The sequence below is a fragment of the Jaculus jaculus genome, chromosome 10, assembly GCF_020740685.1.
Source record: "Jaculus jaculus isolate mJacJac1 chromosome 10, mJacJac1.mat.Y.cur, whole genome shotgun sequence".
Taxonomy (NCBI): Eukaryota; Metazoa; Chordata; class Mammalia; order Rodentia; family Dipodidae; genus Jaculus; species Jaculus jaculus.
The window spans coordinates 74,476,859-74,495,249 of NC_059111.1; the positions used below are offsets into that span (position 1 = coordinate 74,476,859).

The following is an 18,391-nucleotide window of genomic DNA, read 5'->3' on the forward strand; positions in this document are numbered from 1 at the left end:
CTTTCGGTGGGGGAACTGCCTGGCCCTGATGTGTTTAAAGGCTTTTGCACTTACATTCAAAGGAATTTTTATTCCTTCCATAAGAGCTTTAAGAATTTAGTAGTGAGCATTTGCTGTGGCATATGGTGCATCTTAAATTTTAAAATACTTTTGAATCCGACATATGAATTCATTCACTGATGTGTTGGACTAGGACAAGCTTAGAACACCCATAAAAACACTTTTGCTCTCAAAAGATAAAGTATAAAGCAAACTAGGAAAGAAATATTGCTAAGAAATAGCATGATTCAGGCTGGGGATGTAGCTTACTTGGTAGAATGCTTGCTCAACATGTATGAAATCCCAGGTTTGATCCCTACCACCACATAAATCAGGCATAGTGGCACATTCCTCTAATCCCAGAACTCACCAGGTAGAGGAAGGAATAGCAAAAGTTCAAGGTCATTTTTGACCACATAGGAAGTTTGTGGCCACCTTCAGATCCCTGGGAGCTTGTCTCCCAAAAAAAGAAGACAAAAAAATAAAAACTTCACTTTATGTATTAGAAGGTTTTAATAATAAGTAAGCTGGGTGTGGTGGTGCACACTTTTTATCCCAGCACTCAGGAGGCAGAGGTAGATGGATTGCCATGTGTTTGAGGCCACCCTGAGACTAAATGGTGAATTCCAGGTCAGCCTGAGCTACAGTGCGACCCTACCTTGAAAATAAATAAATAAAAAAATAAGAATAAGTAATAAGGGAGTACAACGGAAGTTGCTACATTAGAGACCCTCAATGAAAAGTCACTGGTTTGGGACATGACTTGCTTGGGCCATGAGATGTAACTGAATGTGGCGAAAATGGGACTAGGTAAGTACTTACAGATTGGTGTCTGCTTTCTTAGTGTCTTGTCATCTGAGAAGAAACTTGGTCTAGCCTCCTTGAAGAAGAAAAATTATCTAGCCCAGCAGGCACAGGGAATCTCTGTCCCCATTTGACCTTCCTTAAGCTCACACTAGGTCAGAAGACTCACATAATGGTGAAAAATCATAAATTGTTTTCAGTTTAAGTCACCAGATTTTGTTTTAAGCAACAGATAAAGGATTCAGGAAATGATCTAGACATAGGAATTTAACTTTTAAATTTTTTCTTTCTTTTATAGTAGTTACTTAAGTAACATTTCTGCAGTAGGTATGATCTACAAAACATTATCTGGTTGCAGAAAATTTAGATGTAACTGCTCATGATTTGCATTTTATAAAATGAGATCTGTTTACTTTGGATTCTGGGTAAAAGGGAGGAGTCTCAGAGTTAGAGGGGCATTCATAATGGTCCAAGGTCAATGGTCTTGACATGTTTCAGTAAACTGTCTAGGAATGTTCACTGGCCCATTAGTGACTTTGTCTTTATAGTATCAACTCAGTTTAAGAGAGGAGAGACGTAGAGTGTTCAGCCTTTGCCAAGGGCTGCAGTGGGCCATGAAAGAAAGGTTCCAGCAGAAGTTGTGAACTGCTTAGATGAACTGCTGGTAACTTTTCCACTGCAGAAGTTGTGAACTGCTTAGATGAACTGCTGGTAACTTTTGCACTGCAGAAGTTGTTTCAGAGTTCTAGGAAGAAGGACAGGGTCCAAAAGAGTCAAAATAATCAAAAATAAGATGGTACTCTGTAAGACTTAGTGTACATAGGGAAGTTATACATTGTAACTAACACTTTACAAACCAGACTTATTACAAAAGTGAGTGGAGGTGATTTTTCTCCTACTTATTACCATAAATTTGCTTTTGGAATGATGTTGGAATACAAATCAGAGGAGTAATTCTAGATTGGAAATTTCAGATGAAACAACAGTCAGCAGGAATCAGGCTACCAGTACCAGAAAAAGTGTAGGACCACAGATTCAGGACTATCATCCCCAAACTCCTAATGCCTTATACCTGGTATTGCTAAGATGTCTTCCATGTGGTGTGAGTTGTAAGTGGTCCTTTAAGAGAAGAAAAATAGGAAGTCTCCAGTAGAACTTGGAGAAACGTGTGAGCAAACACCCATGGGAAAATTCAGTACTCCCTGATGAAATTTTGAAACATCAGAGGACCTCAGTGTGCTTGAGTGACTACCAGTTTAGCCCCTAGCATGATGAATAATTTGACTCCTATAGCCTGATCTGGCCTGGAAGAAGTGAACTACACTTTTATGTACTGAGTTCATTCCAGCGAGGTTGTCTTCAGTAAAACAGATGAAAAGGAAAGGAAATAAAATATACCAGTTTGATTAATTTTGAGCATTAGGTATATTATATATTCTGAAGTATTGATCCTTTATCAGGACTGAATTATAACTGGAGTAAGACTTAAGAGCTATGCAAGAGAATCCTGGAATAGCCAAAATTAATACTTTATAATCTCCCATCTCTCTAGATCTGTCCTCATATATTGGTGATTAATATTATTCAAGAGCCTGCCTAAATAAAAGGGTTTTGTAGCAAGAAGTAAAGATATAAAATGAAATAGAGTGATAATAACACTAGGAGGGCCATGGGATAAAACCAAAATAGCACCATTAAGTTGTAGGGATAAAAAAACAACAACAAAACACAGAACTTTTAAAAATCCTAAACAGCATCTCTATAGTCTGTTAGAAATTATTTAGAGTTGACAAAAATTTACATATATTAGCATATATATATCCACACATATATCCATACATATATGACCAACAAAAGTTAAAATTACAACAATATTGTTCTATGCCTAAATAATTTACTTGTAATTAAAGAATTAGAAATTTTCAAGTCTATTCTAAGAGGGAGAAATAAAGGAGAATGGTTCCATGTTACATTTGTGTAATTTTATGTGTCCTATCTCATCATATATTTGAGAGAACAATGAAAACATCTGGGTGAAATAATGATGATCTTAACAAGCAAACCAAAATGAAGGCCAATGGGACTTGAAAGTTAAACTGAACAAAGATGTCAATCAAAATGAAAGAGATACGCTCAATAGTCAAACTCCTAATTTGTGTCAGATTCCTGGTAAAGTAGAATTTAATTGGATATAAAATGTTGATTTTTTTTTTTTCTTGCGGGGGAAGGCAGGAAGGAAGTCTTCCTTCAGGAAAGGATTTGCTACCATCATCTAACCCAAATTCTGAAGGAAGATCTATTAGCAGGTTCCATTTACCTGTGAGAAATAACAGACAACAGGATATGTCCTTTACCACATTCCAGCAATAGAGATTTCTGAAGGACCCTGTATGTCTGTTTCTGTAACTCCAAAAATATGTCATGAATCACCGCTCTTTAAGTTTAATTATGACAGAGACAAAGGTATATAGTACTTTCCTTTGTTTCCTTGTAACAGTTACTTAGTGGACCTTAATACTTTCCAAAAGTACAGTTATATCTTGTGAAACTACCTGGCTTATACTTTTATCTCTGGTTCTTCCACTGTGCTATAGATGAATGCTCCGCATAGCATATTGTGGGTATCTATTCCTGGATATTCTTTCTATCTTTCTTAATTTTTTGTCTTTCTTTTTTGGGTTGTAAAATATTACTTTTTCTTTAAGAAATTAACATTTCATTTTTCTAGCTCCTAGTCCTTAGAGTTATTGATGTTCACCTCCCAGAATGAACCTACTGGTGATGGTTGATGGACTTGAGAATCTGTTTGTTTGAAAATACTCAGAATCTGTTGGTTTGAAAATATTCAATATATATTCTCAAATTTTACTTTTATTTTGAGGTAGAGTCTCACTCATTCTCAAACTGACTTGGAATTCACCATGTAGTATCAGGGTGTCCTTGAACTAATAGTGATTCTTCTACCTCTGCCTCCCATGTTCTGGAATTAAAAGCTTGTGCCATCAGGCCTGGTTCAAAGTTTGCTTTTTATTTTTTTCAGTAAACAACAGTAATTAAACAAGTAAATAATAGTAAATAAATAAGCTGGAAATCATGGAAGAAGAACTGAAATAAATAATTAAGTTCTCTATCTTAAGCTATTGTAAATAGCAATTCTGTATGAAACAGAAAGGAATAAATTTGAATTTTTTTCTTTTTTCATCTTTGAATACTGTCAATCGAACTTCCAAACCATCACCTCAGTCCATCTACTCTTCTCATCTCTCATGTTATATATATATATATTATTAGACATTCTTTGCTATTAGGTGGCCTGCTGAAATAGTTTTTAAACACTTTTGATATGTGGGTTTGCCAATTTCATCTCTTTCTGTTGTTGGCAGGTGTGTGTGTATGTGTGAGTGTGTGTGTGTGTTTTCACAATGAGAGGATAAGCACATGATTTAATGCACATATGCAGAATAAATGAACATCCCTTATGGACAGATGTATGTTTCAAAAGGACATTTTCTAAAATAAGAGCCAGAACGTTGTTTATAAAACTCTTATTTTCATAAAATCCTTCTGGTTATTATGGCTCTTCGTTCTTCTAAGGGGAATGGCTGCCATCCTTATTATGTTCTTCATAGTTGTACAGTACACAGCTCTTTCCTCACCATGCAGTCAGCCAGGAGTGTTGGCTGTTCATCTTCCAACTCTGCTTTTCTGTTTCCTCAGGTCTCTGTTTAAATATGACTTCTTCATGGAAGTCTTTCCTAATCAAACTGTGTCCATTATGTGGCCTTCATCCTTCCTCTTTCCTTTCTTAGTTGGTACTTAGTACTCAATAATCATGATTGCTAAATATTTTCACCTTTTTCCATGCCTCAGCTAATCTGATAGAGAACGTCTTTTGTTTTATTTGGACACAACACCTAGCAAGAACACTGTATCTGGTACAAAGTAAATAAATATTTATTATACACATGGGTGACTTAGTGAATGAATGTGTTTTTCAGTCACACTGATTTTTAAGCATAAATTTGAAATCATTTCAATGAATGTAACTCCTCTATATTGAGCACGTCTGGTTATAACATTCCAAGGTGTGTGTGTGTGTGTGTGTGTGTGTGTGTGGCTGTGTCTGTGTCTGTGTGTGTGTGCGTATGCACGCGTACTTGCCCTAAAGACTATTGGTTATATTTACTTTGGAGTAACGAACTGTATAAACTGCATACAGTAGCTAAAACTTAATTAATGAAAAGTTACCAAGTAACAAAATTTGAACAAATATAGATAGTGCTTACAAATTGAATCGCTAGCTCTGTCAGAAAGTGTTGAACTGTGGTCAGCTCTTTGCCATGCTAGTAATGTTCTCAAGGGAGTTATCCTGGACTGGAGTAAGGGTATCTTGGGCATGAGAAACAGTTTGAAAGATAAAAACTTTCATTCTTCTGTTTTTAATGGCTTTTTAAATTTTTGTCCTTTTCTTGGCACTGATCATGAAAAGACAAGTCATAAAAAAGGAATAAAGAAATGAAAAATAGAAGATTGAGACTGGAGTTGTATTAAAATTAGACATTACAGTTAAAATTTAAAATTTTTGTGACATTCAAAGTAAGACATATAAAGATTGTCATGATGATAGCTGTAGATGAGAAAAATAGAGCAACAGTTTAAAACTACAGAAACTAAAGTTGAGCCAAAAGTAAACAATATAACAAGAAAGCTAAGTAAAATCTAAAGTTACATAAGGAAATAGAGTATTTAAGTAAATATAAGATAATAAAAGTATATGAGACTACAAGCTTAAATTTATAGGTAATTTGATTAAGAATTAATGCAGGACTGGAGAGATACTTTAGTGGTTAAGGTGGTTGGCTGCAAAGCCGAAGGACCCAGGTTCGATTCCCCTGGACCCAAGTAAACCAGATGCACATGGTGGTGCATGTGTCTGGAGTTTATTTACACTGGCTAAAGGCCCTGGCATGCTCATTCTCTCCCTTTTTTTCTCTATGTCTCTCTCACAAATATATAAAATTAAAACAAACATAAAGTTTGAAAATACTAATGTAGAAGAAGCATGAGTAGAGGTAACATAAGCAGGTTTGGAGGAATGTCTTCACAAATGAATCAACTCTAGAAACCCTGGGCCTGTGGTCATCCATTCCTCAGGAACAAATATGCCTTTTCATACTTTATGTGTTCTGAGTTTCAACTCCCCATCTAAGATCCTTCAGGGATTTCTGCTTAAGATGTAAGCTGTTTTTTTTATTATTATCATCATTATTATTAAAACTATTTTCTTATATATAAGTAGAGTAGATTACACAGAAACACCAAGGAGCTTGCCAAAAATAACTATCCCTCTAATCTGGCCAGGTGAAAAAAATGCTGTGGTCTCAAGACAAAGTTTTTACTTTGGTTTAATAAATGTAGATTCTACTTTGAGTAAATTACCTTATATTCCCAAGTAATTTACTGTCACAATACTATGTTAATGTTTTATGAAGGCTTATAATATGTGTTACTTACATCAGTTTATATGATCTTGTCATCCTGTGAGGCAAGTACTTCCATTTTTATATTGAGAAACCTTTTAAACATTACTTCTAACCTGTATTTACAGGTGGGAAATCTGGAGTCTTCATCACTTATTTCAACCAAGGTTTATTAGTCAAACTGAGATTCATCTTAGACCTTTCATGTGTACAGACTTAGTTTGGGCTGGTGAAAACTTGCCATAGACTCATAAATGTATTCTGTATGGGTAACAGACATGCACTCTTAATGTTTTGAAAACTAGGAATCTCAGACCAGGATGCCAGCATGGTTGTCATCTTCAGGTTCTTCTGCTCTGTACAATGCTGTCTTGTCCCTTCACTTAGCTGAGAACAGAGGAGTGGAGAAGAGAGCTCTGTGGTTATGGCCTTATCTAATGTTCATCACCTGCTAAGGGCCCCAACTCTTAATACAATCACATTAGGAGATAGAATGTCATCATATGAATTATGAGAGAATACATATAGTATAGTTCTTTCTCTACTATACCTTGGGTTTACAGCAGTTGAAGCTTTTGTAACATTTATGACCAAGAATGACAAAAGAGAATAAATTCTCATAGAAATGATTCTCAGTCCAGATTACAAATGAATTAATAGAAAATTTATGCCAGTCATACTGTCCTTATGAATAATTTCTTATTCTGTGTGAAATTTGCCATCATTAAAGGATGATTTTCAAAATGGCAACTATTAATAGTGCTCAAAATTACTGAAGATAGAAAAAGTATGTGATAAAAGCTAAGAATAGACAGATCTAGTAAATGACTTGTTATATATCAGTCTAGATTTTTTGAATACTTCTTTCCTACCCAAGTCAGAATCAAGCTTTGGAAAGATCTTGATAGGCTAGAATAGGTAAAACCTCACAGGGGTATATTTAATGAAGATTAATATGATGTTCTTTATAGATGCATATGTTTAATAAAAGCTCATATAGCCACAGGTTTTTATGCTGACATACTTTATTTAAACTACCATAATGATATTCAGTGATTCTAATTTTAAGACTTTTGGTTGTGTGCCATGTAATTTTGCAAGATGCTAAAGACCCCAAGATCCTATATGTCACCTGCGCTCAATTTAATGGACAAGTAAGGGAATAGATAATTCCTCCATACTATAAGTATGGATGTACAAGGTTTGCACAAGACACTAAAAGAAGGTACAGGAGACAAATACTTCAGAATAGGGGGAAGCAAGGGGAGGAGTGACTTTCCACGGGAGAACATTGAATCATTATAGGAAGTTTGAGTCACATACACTGACTGTGAATGGAGGTTGCTTTTGCTCTTCAGAGCACTGACTCAAAGTAGTTGTCCACCTTCTCATAGAGCCAGTTTTGGAGTTATGTTAACTCTCAAACACAAGCTTGTTTAATTCCTCAAAGTGAAAATGTATGCATAAGTTTTAACTTTTAGGAACAATTAAGGAATATTTTAGTAATAGCATGAGTAAGTTAGTATAGCTCATGTAAAATCTAGCATTCATTTACAAAATTCAGTCCACTAATGGAATGTCACAAATGTCAGTTTGTGACAAATGGCTGGCTGTGCTATGTGGCCAGCTCCAACTGTTCAGGCACATGAAAAAGGTGGATGGAATCACTAATGATGTGGCTTTGTTTTTTTCTATCATCACTGTATAGGCTAGGCTCTCTTCAATGGATCGTTTTGTTTGTGCTTGTCATCTTTCTGTCACTGTGACAATCACTTGTGATAAAGATACAAGACCTTCTTTGGCTTGTGCGTTAAGAGTGTTTGTGCCTCTGTCAGAATAACCCACAGGTGAGTGTGGTGGACCAAAACTTCCTAGTTTACATGTGGGAAACAAAAGAGAAGAAGTGGTAGGGACTGAAATCCCAATAGTCTCCTTTAATGCCATTACTCCAGTGAGCAGAAGGCTTTTACTAGGCAACACCTAGTTTCCAGCAGTTGTGAATAGTGGAAAGCCAGGAACAAAGCCTTGGACACATAAACTTTTCGTGGGAACATTCTAGATCCAAATTATAGCATGTTAAAATGCTAGTACTTTGCATATGATATATAAATGTTTTAGAGTTATCATTAATAGTTTTGTAGTAATAACTCTTATTTAATGTGATTACTAGTGCATAATTGTACTAACAATATTTTTCCTCTAACATATCATCTTTAGTGTAGTCATCTTTATTAGAGCTTTTAAACAAAGGCTTCTGAAAAATCACCCAGAAAGCTTGTTACAAAACATATTTCTATGTCCATCCCTGGAAATCCAATTTCTATGTTTGTATGGGGCCCATTAATTAACATTCTAACAAGCTCCCAGCTCCCAGGTGATGTTAATGATTGTACCATCATTCTTTAAATAACACCAATTTGTATGCTTATTGTTACTGTGATTGACAGGAAATGTCATGAAAACATTCCTGTATAAATGCATCTCATATCATGTAATTATTAAGGTGGCGATATATAAGGTCAGATGACCTGAGTGGGCAGTATGTTGGCCAACATCAGCAACTATTTAAAAAAGTCATCAAATTCAAGTTGGGTGTGGTGGCACATGCCTTTAATCCCAGCAGAGGTAGGAGGATCACTGTGAGTTCAAGGCCACCTGCATAGTGAATTCCAAGTCAGCCTGGGCCAAAGTGAAACCCTTCCTTGAAAAACAAAACAAACAAACAAACAAAAATCACCATGTGTATCAATTGGAGTAGTTTAAAGAATCCAAGATAAGTTAATGTGTCTTAAACATCACATTATGAGAATAAAGGGGATAAATTGGCTGGAGAAATTTATAGGATTGTCTCGTATGTTGTGTACTTTGCTCAACAATTTACATGCATCACAAAGACATCCATCCATAGATCATCAAAGCATTTGAAAATCAGAGAAGGCATGATTAAAGTTCCAAAACAAAGACCATGTCAAGAAGGAAGGTAGGAACATCAGATTAGAAGCTACAATAACAATCTAGAGGATAAAGATGAAAGACGTGGGCTGTTAACAGTGGTAAAAATGATCAAAACCAGTCCTGAGAGTGATGGAAAGGTAGGCAGTAATGACAATAGAAGCAAACATTTTGTATTTCCTATGGGTTGTGTACTGTTCACTTTTCTAGGTATTTTATAGTGTGGAATTAGTTTAATACTGACAGTAGAATTCAGAGGAAGATGCCATTTTTATTTCTACTTTACAGATGTAGAAACTGAGTCATCATGAGGTTAGTCTACTTTTTCAAGCCTGCATAGCAGTAAGGAAATTACAATTCTAATAGTTTTGCTTAAACACAAAATCATTAAACTTCATAGTAGATTTAATGGAAACTGATGGGAAATTAAATGATACTAGTAGAGATTAGCAGTTGATGTGATGATTCACGAAAGTTAGCAGGTGAGGCATATTTGTGGTATGATGAAGCTGGGAAATAGACACATGGGCTGAATGTCTGTGTCCTTGTGAAACTATACGTTGAAACCCTAACTCCTTGTTTGATGGTGCTAGTGAAGTGTGTGTGTGTGTGTGTGTGTGTGTGTGCACATGCACGTGCGCACACACACACACACGTGCACGTATGTGCATGCACACGCTAATACTCGCATTTAGAGAAATAAGTTTTTATTGTATATAAGCCACCCATTGTTTGATACTTTATCAAAACAGCCTCAAATGACTAGGGCAAAAGGAAAGGGAGAGTACAAATTTGGTATTGCACATTTAGAGTAAGTTAGAGAAGTCTGAAAAAAGTCTAGGTAAAGAAGGCTTGGGCTGAAGAGATGGCTTAGCAGGTAAGGCATTTGCATGTGAAGCCTAAGGATCCTCAGGACTTGTGTAAACCAGATGCACAAGGACCCATGCATCTGGAGTTCATTTGCAATGGCTAGAGGCCCTGGCACTCCCATTTTCTGTATCTCTATCAGACTCTTTCTCTCTCTCTCTCATTCTCTCTCAAAATTGTATGTATGTATGTATGTTTGTATATATGTATATATGAAGGCTTGAAGGCAAGGAACTAGGCATCTTGAACTGTTAAATATAAAGTAAACCTTCAAAAATATGGTGGCCAGATTAGCAAGGAAATATTTCTGTGAATGGATAAAACAGCCTGTAGAATTACATTCAGTTCTTAATGTCACATTTTAAAATATAAAGTGTGCATGCAGCATGGTGTTAGAGAACTAGAAACCAATAATGAGAAGAATGAAGTGAGGAACTTAGTTGTTCAGTGCACATCATTTTACAGTATAATTAATGTAGAAAAGGATTTATATTATGTTGTCTCACTAATAAAATAGGACCAAATAGGTAAAAGTTATTCAACTATAGATGTTGACAAATAAAGCTTTATCCAATATGGGAAATGATTGGTTTATGAGGTACAAAGTGCCTATAAAATGACATATTGAAGTATTGATAACTATCCCTCAATAGGGGCATTATAGTGATAGTTTCCTTTTCATTGCTTACCAAGTCCACAAGAAATGATATCCTTGATGTTTTAGGTTTTATTTTAAATAATGTGTTTATAATCTGTTAATCATTGATATTCAGTCTACCCTGAGGTATTCTTCACAAAACATGAAATTGAATAAATGTTTTTCTTGGGAAAAAAACTTATGCCCTTGCTATCTAATAAGATAGAAATTTTTATGCTTATTCCAAGTCTCAAAGTTGCTTTACTTGTTTTTAACATGTTGCAACTGGTTAATTGAAGAAATCATTGAGTATATCAATGATTTCAAGTAAAGATAGTACTAGTTTTAATTCCAGATTGTGCAAAATATTAAATTAAACTATACCTTCCCTTCCCTTTCTCTCTCTTTCCCTCCACTGGAAGTTTTGTTAACAGTGATGAAATAATGAAATACAACCTTCATATTGGGCTGTGTATGATAGATACTGTAAATTCCTGGTCTTGCTTTTGCATTGATCTGGATTGCCATATGGGAATCCTGTTCAGCTGATTTTTATTTCCTGAGTCAGAAATTCTGTTTTACCTATCTTTGGGGCTTTCAGCAGCTATTCTCTGTGGGCCATCAGGTATTGCACATGAAAGTGAAGGTTCAAAGGCATAGAAAGAAGTTTCAGGGCTGAAATGTTTACACTGCATTTTAAACTTTTTTAATAAACATTTTCTAAACTGATGGATCAGATGAAAGCTTTCTAGATCTAAAACCTTTTACATGTTATAGCATAGGTAAAATTTGCATACATATATTTTTAAGGTGTGGTATGGGATTCTTCAGTTATAAGTTGATAAGCGATATGACTTATTACATTATTTTTTATCAATGAATACAATTAACAATATATTAATTGTTGTACATTTTTGCACAATTTATTTGCCCAGTTGTCATGTTTTGTTTTAGGTGCAAAACCAGTATCAAATAAAATTAAATTATAATAAAAACCAGGAATTAACAACCTACTAGAAATTTTAACGAAATTGGTATTGTGCAGTTGATAATTGTGTGGTCAGCTGTTTACGTTACGTAGTAACATAAGTGTTGAAGTTTTAGTTAAATTACATAGAAAGTGTCAATATAGAGAAGCCAAGCATTATAAGTTCATCACTTATTTAACAAAAGTATATTTTGATTATTGACAAGATGAGGTCCATCATCAGATTAGAATTATGGGAGTATTTACAGAGCAACATCCTTAACAGCTGGTATCAAAATATATTTGACTTGAATTTCTTTTCATGTTTTTTTCTTCATTTTAATGGTTATGTGTGTATATGTCTGTGCGTGTGTGTGTGTGTGTGTGCGCGCACACACACACACATGCATGAAAGATGTACCTATTCTTATTTCTACCTGCAAAACTCATGGTGATGTCTAAAGATTCAGGATCATTTTTTTTTTTTTTTGTTTAAAGATTTACTTATTTGCAAGCAGAGGGAGATAGGAGAGACACAGAGAGAATGGGTATACCATGGCTTCCAGTCCCTGCAAATGAACTGCAGATTTATGTGCATGGGATTCTCCTGAGCCCAATCCTGCAGAACTTCTCTGCCTGAGATTTATGTAGATGGGAAAACCTCACTGTAGTTTGCATTCCTGGTGCTTGGTGTTTCAGGATTGCTGCCTTCGCTCCTCACCAGCCAGTTTGGTGACCAGGCTTCCTCCTCACCAGCCAACTGCCACTTTCTAATGTTAGAGCAGATTACTAGTAGTCACAGTTACCTCCTTGTTGCTGGTATAAAGATGGACCTGAAATAGTTTATAAAAGGAAAAAGGTTGATTTTAGCTTATAGTTTTGCAGAGAAAACTTTATCATGGTGGTGGAAGCATGGCAGAATAGACAGCTGGGGTAACACATCTTGTCACATCAGCGGGGAGGAAGCAGCACAAATGAGCTAGCTCACACTGACTGGACTATGTATTCCCAAGACCCACCTCCAGTAACATACCACCTCCATCAAAGCTGTGCCACCCAAAGGCTCTAGTAGCTGAGGACTAAGAAGGAAGCATAAGGGCTGGAGAGATGGCTTAGCGGTTAAGCGCTTGCCTGTGAAGCCTAAGGACCCTGGTTTGAGGCTTGATTCCCCAGGACCCATGCTAGCCAGTTGCACAAGGGGGCACATGTGTCTGGAGTTTGTTTGCAGTGTCTGGAAGCCCTGGCTTGTCCATTCTCTCTCTCTCTCTCCCTCCCTCCCTTACCCCCCCCCCCGATACTCTCAGATAAATAAATAAAAATAAACAAAAAAAATAAAATAAAAAAAGAAGGAAGCTTAAGCATATACACTTGAGGCTATGGGGGCCTTTAATATTCAAACCACCACACCAGTTGAGTCTCAGATCAACAACAAGCCATCTTGGGTACTTGCCCTTAGTGACCCATGGTAATTCTTACTTACAAGGCATTCATTCACATGTACAATAGAAGTTGTACCAAAAGACATGTAGTTTTATCCAGGCATGCTTTTCCTTACTTTATAAAGGTTAGTATGAAGAAATAGCAGTTCCATTGAATTTTACAATATATTTAAGAAGATAATTCATGTAAGGAAGGCACTATGCTAGAGCTTTCCAAGACTTACAGCTGAAAACAACATGGAATTCTTAAGGAGTTTACATATGCTATGAGAAATATATGTGTAAAAAGATGAGTAAAATGTAAGACCACGTGAACTAAGTACAAGATAAACAGAAGCCAGTACAAAAGTTCAATTCTAATTTGAGTCTCAGAAAAAACAAAATATGGCGGCACTTGGCCTAAGTTTTTAGTAATGTAATAAATAGTGTTTACTAGATTTATTGTTTTAACTTTATTTTTATTTATTTACTTGAGAGAGAGGGAAAAAGAAAGAGGGAGAGAGAGGGAGAGAGAGAATGGACATGCCAAGGCCTCCAACCACTGCAAAAAAACTACAGATGCATGCACCCCCTTATGCATCTGGCATACGTGGGTCCTGGAGAGTTGAAACCGGGAACCTTTGTTTTTGCAGGCAAATGCCTTAACTGCTAAGACATCTCTGAAGCCTGTGTTTACTAGGTTTCTTTATGTAAATATCGAGACATATATTGTACCCACATACTAACTACATATAAGTCTATGTATACATGCCTATGTGTATGTGTTGTTTGTGTGTGTTTATATGAATGTCTTCTCATGGTAGGATTAACATGTGCTCTTTAAAACTCTATCCTTAGATTCTCTATCTTTGGAAAGAAACAAAGCCTACAATGGTTGCATCTGAGCTGGGTGTGGGTTCTCAGATATTTAATACTGGTATCAAGAAACTGAGATAGGAGGATCCTCTGAGTTCAAGATCAGCCAATGCAACATGATGAGTTCTAAATCAGTCACCATGAGCTAGAGTAATACTCTGCTTCAAAAATAAATTAAAAATGTACATCCATAATAAACTTGGATAGACCTTTTTTTCTTTTCAAATGCCCTACAGAGTAGTTTTACAACCTCAAACAATTTTGGTATGGTTTTAGGTTTTATAATAATCTAGCACTGACAGCATATGCAGGAAGTTATGGACAGGTTACATTCACATGGTACACTCTTTTAAAAAATATTTAATTAATTAATTAATTTATTTTTGGGAGAGAGAGGGAGAGAGAGGGAGAGAGAGAGAGAGAGAATGAATATGAATGGGTGTGACAGGGCCTCTAGCCACTGCAAACAAACTCTAGATGTATGCATCACATTGTGCATTTGGTTTACCTCCTGGGTAATTGAACCTGGGTCCTTTGGCTTTGCAGGCAAGCACCTTAATAGCTAAACTATCTCTCCAGCCCTACACTGTTTTTTATTAGACACTTGGAGATCCGTGGACTGGTGCAGGGGGCTGCTCCCCAAATGAATTCTCCACTCATCGATGTGTAACCTTTAATTTTCATGACAATTAGACATGTGAAAAGGAGTTTGTGAAGTATCTTCTCCCTTAATTGAGGGCATTAGAATCTTATTTTGAGTAAGATATTGGGTTTAGCAGTTAACACTCTTTGTAGTCATTATTAAACAGTACAGTAATCTGATCAGTAATTAAAGTAGAAATGTGCTGAAATGAAATAAGCATATTGTAGACAAACCTGGTCACAGAAGGGCCTTACTTTTTTTTTTTTTTTAAGTATTAAGGAGAAAAATAAATACAAATTAGATTACTACATGAAAATATATCACCACTAAAGAAATCAATCGGCTGATTAGCTGGCCTGTCCCTTATATTCCAATATGTGTTTAAAAGGTCCTAAATACTGACCTGTTAGCTTTACAATATTCAGTCAGGTCAGGTTAATTTGGATTTTGTACATTTGCGTGCATCTATGAAAAAATCATCACTTATTTCTCCTGTTTTTGTAATCTTGAAATGGTTATATCAAAATATCCTATATTATTTTTTCCGAAGTAGGTTTTCACTCTAGCCGAGAGTCTCAGGGTGACTTCAAACAAAATATCTTATTTTATTTAGATGGTCTTATAGATTCTCTGCCCTGATATCTGTTTACTTGGTTTATGGGCTGGAAGAAGTTTTGTCATGTGACCATTTACAACTTCATTGTGAAAGAAAAAGAACTTAAAATCTTGGTTTATCCTACATTTTCTCTTTTCTTTCCTTCTCTCAGTGTATTCCTTACTTGATCACATTATCTGTATTTGTTCGTGCAATGCTCGCTACATAGTAAAACAGATAGAAAAATAATATGAGCATATCTCCTGATAAACATCACACTATTATCACAATGGGAATAATATAAAATTTCCATCTCATTTTGTCAATAAAATCAAGACATACATGATATAGTTATTTCCATGTATTGGAATGGTTGAATTCATTTAAAAATGATCACAGAACTAAATGTATTAAACCCTCATGTCTTTACTTTTATCTTCATCTTTTAAATTTTGAAGATATCCCCATAATTATTTCTGTTTCTGATAAACCTAAAGAATTTTCTGCAATTTATAATTGATGCATTTCTCCAAGTTTTGTTAATATACCACTTCTTAGCTTGATATAAACTGCTACTAAAAGGGTTCTGAACTTCTTTCTCCTCACCAAAGCCACCTGTTTTGGATGTTGCAGTTTTTTAAACTTTTCATGCTTTCAGTGCAAATATTTTACTAACAAACTTACTTTAAGATCTTTTCTATCTAGTTCTGAATTTTTTCCTTCAAATTATTCACTAGGCTAGGATCAAAATAGCATTTTACAATTACATTTTTAAAATTTCATGGTTAAATATTTTTCTTTTCTGATGTCCATGGTCCTGGGCATGTTCATTTTAGTGTTGTTTGACCTACATTTAAAAAGCTCCAGGGTCTAGTGAACCATGGCTATGTAAATCATTTTGTATTATACTTAATACAATTAGGCATTATATAAATGCTTGTTGATGGTAAGAACCTAGTGAAAAGTGCTGTGAGGATAGACAGAATTTTTTGCCAACCAAATAGCATCATATTCTAAAGACTCAAAATGACTTCTTGCTTCAAACCTGGGTCCTTTGGCTTTGCAGGCAAACATCTTAACTGCTAAGCCATCTCTCTAGCCCAAAGATGATTAGCATACTTCTTTCTTCATGCAAACTTTAATCTTATGTCTCATCTTGTCATCTCCATTTTTCATTAGGACCTGAAAATTACCTTCTCTTAACTAAAATACCTGTATATCTGGCTGCCAGAACCTTTTCTCTGTGCCTTTGTTATGTTGGTCTTAACAAATTTTACAATCTTGCATTTTTTCTATTTAGAAATGTGAGGAAGAAATTGCATACACAATGTTAGGATTCTAGAGTAAGAAGAACAGTTAGGAATAACACATCCCACAGTTCCTAACTGAGTTTTACTAACTGAAGTTAAAAAAAAAGATTGTCAAAAGAAATGACTGCTAGGTAGGGGAAACCCCCAAAATAAAATTTAAGTGTTTTGACTGTAGACCTATATATTTTTGCTAGTGAATCAGTTTAATATTATTATCTAGCATATGTGACTTCTTGCAGTTTATTGAGACTTGCAAACACAATAATATTGACTTGTTTATATAGCTCCTCCATGATCACATACATTGATTATCAGGTTTTTCATATAGTCAGTGAGTTAGCAGCTGTACAACACTGAGTCAATCCATATGGTGGGTCTCATTTTGGCGGATACTAACTTGAGATCTTAGAAAAATGTGCTTTTATAAAATTGCAATAAAAATTGCACTTTGACTACTAATATACTTGTGTTTGGGAGAATGTTTAAAATAAACATCCTTTAATTTGAAGATTGCAAATTATGTCATCTCTTCTCTTTTTAGTGGAATTTATGTTGGTCTCTTCCTGGATCATTAAGTAACATTATCACCCAGACTGAACTTGGTCATTTCACCCTACCTCTATATTGCTTTGTGTTGTTCTATAATTGGCTTTGACATTTTTGTTGTTCTGTCTTGAAGTAGAGTTTACATTTTCCCAAGGTAGGGGCTGTTTTCTTCATCTGCATTTTAACTTGTAATTATTTTACTTATGGGAAGGTACTAGACAGTTTTTGTTTCATTTAGATGAGTAAACATTAGCCTAACTAAGGTAAAAATAAATTTCAAATTTTCAAAGAAAATTGCTAACATATTAGAAATATTGGCTATTCAAAATTTCACATAGATACATAGTTGGATTACACCATCATGTTATTTTTGTATACAGCATGTTATAAGTATTTTATAACTTTCTTTTAAATTTTTCTTTTTATCATAAAGGAAATAGACAAGATATATGCTTTTTGAACAAACTATTTATAATACCTTATCATTAAGAAGGAAGCAAAATAGCTAGCTGTGATGTTTTTGAAAAACTGCCACAGAATTTTTAAAATTTAACTTTCAGAAAAGAGATGTTGACATTGTTATAAGCTAGATTTATAAGCTTTATTTCTATTACATTTTATTATAATGCATACTGAGTATAAATAAACTCTGGTATGCTAAACCTAATAGCAATTAAAGTGGATGTGTTTGTGTTTCATCACTGTGAACTTCGCAGAAATGTTTCCATGACAACCTCCATGCTAGTTAAGACAACCAGAGGTGATCAACAGTTTACGAATTTTTTTTTCTTGTAAGAATGGAATTTGTGTTGACAGTTTTGGCCTTTAATGGCACTTTTGTTCCGTGTGAAAGTATTTGTTTACCAGATCATATGCTGTTAACTGTCAGGATGAGGTAGAGTGACTACTTCTGATAAAAGACTGCATTAAAATTCTTTAGTCTGTGAAGCTCTTTTACTCTAATTATCCCCATCAGTATGGGAGAGTCTATTTGCTTCAGTATTCTGTGAATAGCAGTTTATTCAGCCCAAGTATAAAATTAGGAGATCTTGATTTTGTGTGACCATCTAAAACTTGAAATTCCTCTTAACTTGCTAAATTTCTCCTTTGTGTGCATATTTATAAATGTGTGCACAACTTATACTTTGAGGACAATAAGTGACACATTTGTACAAGAAGGGAGACAATGTCAATGATTTTTCTTATGACATCCAATTCCTGGAATATTGTAGCTACATTAGTAGTGTCTGCTACCAA

General features: G+C 35.0%; 1 protein-coding gene across 11 annotated transcripts in view; it reads left to right on the plus strand.

The window, feature by feature from the left end:
• Foxp2 (forkhead box P2) overlaps positions 1 to 18,391 on the plus strand; it is a 567,416-nt gene that overhangs the window by 24,635 nt on the left and 524,390 nt on the right. The window lies entirely within an intron of this gene.